The sequence below is a fragment of the Lathamus discolor genome, unplaced genomic scaffold (assembly GCF_037157495.1).
Source record: "Lathamus discolor isolate bLatDis1 unplaced genomic scaffold, bLatDis1.hap1 Scaffold_78, whole genome shotgun sequence".
NCBI lineage: Eukaryota > Metazoa > Chordata > Aves > Psittaciformes > Psittacidae > Lathamus > Lathamus discolor.
This window is the reverse complement of record NW_027069390.1, coordinates 92,501-97,500: the sequence shown is the minus strand read 5'-3', so window position 1 is coordinate 97,500 and position 5,000 is coordinate 92,501.

Below are 5,000 nucleotides of genomic sequence, written 5' to 3'. Positions count from 1 at the left end.
GCGGGTGAGGCGCGGGTCCCTGCAAATCCGGCAAAGTCCCGGCGGAGCCGGCTCGACCCGACGGCAAACGGCGGCCCCCACCGCGAGCTCGCCGTCCGCCCGCCCTCCGGGAGGCTCGCAGGCTCGGGCAGCGCTTGCCGGGCGGGTGAGGCGCGGGTCCCTGCAAATCCGGCAAAGTCCCGGCGGAGCCGGCTCGACCGGACGGCAAACGGCGGCCCCCACCGCGAGCTCGCCGTCCGCCCGCCCTCCGGGAGGCTCGCAGGCTCGGGCAGCGCTTGCCGGGCGGGTGAGGCGCGGGTCCCTGCAAATCCGGCAAAGTCCCGGCGGAGCCGGCTGGACCGGACGGCAAACTGCGGCCCCCACCGCGAGCTCGCCGTCCGCCCGCCCTCCGGGAGGCTCGCAGGCTCGGGCAGCGCTTGCCGGGCGGGTGAGGCGCGGGTCCCTGCAAATCCGGCAAAGTCCCGGCGGAGCCGGCTCGACCGGACGGCAAACGGCGGCCCCCACCGCGAGCTCGCCGTCCGCCCGCCCTCCGGGAGGCTCGCAGGCTCGGGCAGCGCTTGCCGAGCGGGTGAGGCGCGGGTCCCTGCAAATCCGGCAAAGTCCCGGCGGAGCCGGCTGGACCGGACGGCAAACTGCGGCCCCCACCGCGAGCTCGCCGTCCGCCCGCCCTCCGGGAGGCTCGCAGGCTCGGGCAGCGCTTGCCGGGCGGGTGAGGCGCGGGTCCCTGCAAATCCGGCAAAGTCCCGGCGGAGCCGGCTCGACCGGACGGCAAACTGCGGCCCCCACCGCGAGCTCGCCGTCCGCCCGCCCTCCGGGAGGCTCGCAGGCTCGGGCAGCGCTTGCCGGGCGGGTGAGGCGCGGGTCCCTGCAAATCCGGCAAAGTCCCGGCGGAGCCGGCTCGACCCGACGGCAAACGGCGGCCCCCACCGCGAGCTCGCCGTCCGGGAGGCTCGCAGGCTCGGGCAGCGCTTGCCGGGCGGGTGAGGCGCGGGTCCCTGCAAATCCAGCAAAGTCCCGGCGGAGCCGGCTCGACCCGACGGCAAACGGCGGCCCCCACCGCGAGCTCGCCGTCCGCCCGCCCTCCGGGAGGCTCGCAGGCTCGGGCAGCGCTTGCCGGGCGGGAGGGGCGCGGGTCCCTGCAAATCCGGCAAAGTCCCGGCGGAGCCGGCTCGACCCGACGGCAAACGGCGGCCCCCACCGCGAGCTCGCCGTCCGCCCGCCCTCCGGGAGGCTCGCAGGCTCGGGCAGCGCTTGCCGGGCGGGAGGGGCGCGGGTCCCTGCAAATCCGGCAAAGTCCCGGCGGAGCCGGCTCGACCCGACGGCAAAGTGCGGCCCCCACCGCGAGCTCGCCGTCCGCCCGCCCTCCGGGAGGCTCGCAGGCTCGGGCAGCGCTTGCCGGGCGGGAGGGGCGCGGGTCCCTGCAAATCCGGCAAAGTCCCGGCGGAGCCGGCTCGACCCGACGGCAAACGGCGGCCCCCACCGCGAGCTCGCCGTCCGCCCGCCCTCCGGGAGGCTCGCAGGCTCGGGCAGCGCTTGCCGAGCGGGTGAGGCGCGGGTCCCTGCAAATCCGGCAAAGTCCCGGCGGAGCCGGCTGGACCGGACGGCAAACTGCGGCCCCCACCGCGAGCTCGCCGTCCGCCCGCCCTCCGGGAGGCTCGCAGGCTCGGGCAGCGCTTGCCGGGCGGGTGAGGCGCGGGTCCCTGCAAATCCGGCAAAGTCCCGGCGGAGCCGGCTCGACCCGACGGCAAACGGCGGCCCCCACCGCGAGCTCGCCGTCCGCCCGCCCTCCGGGAGGCTCGCAGGCTCGGGCAGCGCTTGCCGAGCGGGTGAGGCGCGGGTCCCTGCAAATCCGGCAAAGTCCCGGCGCAGCCGGCTGGACCGGACGGCAAACTGCGGCCCCCACCGCGAGCTCGCCGTCCGCCCGCCCTCCGGGAGGCTCGCAGGCTCGGGCAGCGCTTGCCGGGCGGGTGAGGCGCGGGTCCCTGCAAATCCGGCAAAGTCCCGGCGGAGCCGGCTCGACCCGACGGCAAACGGCGGCCCCCACCGCGAGCTCGCCGTCCGGGAGGCTCGCAGGCTCGGGCAGCGCTTGCCGGGCGGGTGAGGCGCGGGTCCCTGCAAATCCAGCAAAGTCCCGGCGGAGCCGGCTCGACCCGACGGCAAACGGCGGCCCCCACCGCGAGCTCGCCGTCCGCCCGCCCTCCGGGAGGCTCGCAGGCTCGGGCAGCGCTTGCCGGGCGGGTGAGGGGCGGGTCCCTGCAAATCCGGCAAAGTCCCGGCGGAGCCGGCTCGACCCGACGGCAAACGGCGGCCCCCACCGCGAGCTCGCCGTCCGGGAGGCTCGCAGGCTCGGGCAGCGCTTGCCGGGCGGGTGAGGGGCGGGTCCCTGCAAATCCGGCAAAGTCCCGGCGGAGCCGGCTCGACCGGACGGCAAACTGCGGCCCCCACCGCGAGCTCGCCGTCCGCCCGCCCTCCGGGAGGCTCGCAGGCTCGGGCAGCGCTTGCCGGGCGGAAGGGGCGCGGGTCCCTGCAAATCCGGCAAAGTCCCGGCGGAGCCGGCTCGACCCGACGGCAAACGGCGGCCCCCACCGCGAGCTCGCCGTCCGCCCGCCCTCCGGGAGGCTCGCAGGCTCGGGCAGCGCTTGCCGGGCGGGAGGGGCGCGGGTCCCTGCAAATCCGGCAAAGTCCCGGCGGAGCCGGCTCGACCCGACGGCAAAGTGCGGCCCCCACCGCGAGCTCGCCGTCCGCCCGCCCTCCGGGAGGCTCGCAGGCTCGGGCAGCGCTTGCCGGGCGGGAGGGGCGCGGGTCCCTGCAAATCCGGCAAAGTCCCGGCGGAGCCGGCTCGACCCGACGGCAAACGGCGGCCCCCACCGCGAGCTCGCCGTCCGCCCGCCCTCCGGGAGGCTCGCAGGCTCGGGCAGCGCTTGCCGGGCGGGAGGGGCGCGGGTCCCTGCAAATCCGGCAAAGTCCCGGCGGAGCCGGCTCGACCCGACGGCAAACGGCGGCCCCCACCGCGAGCTCGCCGTCCGCCCGCCCTCCGGGAGGCTCGCAGGCTCGGGCAGCGCTTGCCGGGCGGGTGAGGCGCGGGTCCCTGCAAATCCGGCAAAGTCCCGGCGGAGCCGGCTCGACCCGACGGCAAACGGCGGCCCCCACCGCGAGCTCGCCGTCCGGGAGGCTCGCAGGCTCGGGCAGCGCTTGCCGGGCGGGTGAGGCGCGGGTCCCTGCAAATCCGGCAAAGTCCCGGCGGAGCCGGCTCGACCCGACGGCAAACGGCGGCCCCCACCGCGAGCTCGCCGTCCGGGAGGCTCGCAGGCTCGGGCAGCGCTTGCCGGGCGGGTGGGGCGCGGGTCCCTGCAAATCCAGCAAAGTCCCGGCGGAGCCGGCTCGACCCGACGGCAAACGGCGGCCCCCACCGCGAGCTCGCCGTCCGCCCGCCCTCCGGGAGGCTCGCAGGCTCGGGCAGCGCTTGCCGGGCGGGTGAGGCGCGGGTCCCTGCAAATCCGGCAAAGTCCCGGCGGAGCCGGCTCGACCCGACGGCAAACGGCGGCCCCCACCGCGAGCTCGCCGTCCGGGAGGCTCGCAGGCTCGGGCAGCGCTTGCCGGGCGGGTGAGGCGCGGGTCCCTGCAAATCCAGCAAAGTCCCGGCGGAGCCGGCTCGACCCGACGGCAAACGGCGGCCCCCACCGCGATCTCGCCGTCCGCCCGCCCTCCGGGAGGCTCGCAGGCTCGGGCAGCGCTTGCCGGTAGGGTGGGGCGCGGGTCCCGGCGCTGCCGGGCACTCGCCAGCCTTTTCTCGGCTGTTAGGGGTTGCCTCGGCTTTCCCGCTCCGTCATCCGACAATCCCCCCTGAAACAGCCTCTGGCTGGTGCTGGGTGCCGGGCGGGCAGAGGCAGCAGCCTAGGTCCCGGCGCTCGCCAGCTTGTTTTGTTCCGTGGGGGCTTGGGGGTTTCGTTGTTTTTTTGGTTTCGCGTGTCCGTCTGCCGACACACAGCCCACCACCCCGTCCCGCCGCGAAACACGTCTCTGGCTGGCGGTGGTGGGTGGGGGGACCGGCACCGCACCAGCTACGCACAAAGAGAAAAATGACCGCGACCGCTGAACCCAGGACGCACCGAAATGCACCAGCCGATGCAGCCGGGGGTTCTGCAGATGCTGCGGCGCCCACCCCTCCTCCGCGGCGCCTCCCCCCGCCCCACAACGGGCTGGGAACAGATTGCAAAGATGTTCTTCTGGTTTGTGGTTTGGGGGAAACGTGTCTGAAACTGAGGAGAAGAGATGAAGATAGCGTGGCCGAGGATAGAAGGGAGGATTACGTTGCTCTTGCTGAGCATCCAAACAGGGTTCCCCACCACTGATGTTCTCACGGTTAAGTCTGTGGAACGTTAGGCACAGGTTAACGGTCGGCCTCAATGTTCTCAAGGGTCCTTTCCAAATCAAAAGGATTCTGCAGTTCTAAGAAAAGTTGATGTTTAGACTCAACTCTGTCCCTCGTCAGAGAAATGGCACTGCAGGAAGGCCGTGCGTCTGCCAGCTGAGGGAGGGAGCATCAGCACTTGCTTCGGCCTGTTTCCTATGGTGTTGCCCTGGAGCGCCGAGGAGCCCCGGAGGGAGCCCAGCGGGGCAGAGGCAGAGCCACCTCGGGCTGGGCCTCTGCTGCTGAGCTGGGCCGGGCTCCCGGGACGCAGATAGACGCTGGCGAGGGGGCAGAGCTGCAGAGAGACAGCTGCTCTGCCCAGGCGCAGGGCCGGGGGGGGCACCGCCTGCAGGCCCCCAGGGGAGACCTGCCAGCCTCAGAGAGCTGAAAGGCACTCCGCAGCGGAGGCTGCCGAGAGGTTTCTGCGGGAGAAACGTTCCCAGCCCTGTGCGTGATCAGGCTCTGGGTGCAGGACAATGCAGCTGTAGCTCCTGGAGGGATCTCCTCGAGCCGCTGCCTCGGACAGTCCATGGGATCTGTCAGGAGGACGCTCTCGGTTTCTCTGTGCGGATCAGGAGGAGGATGTGCT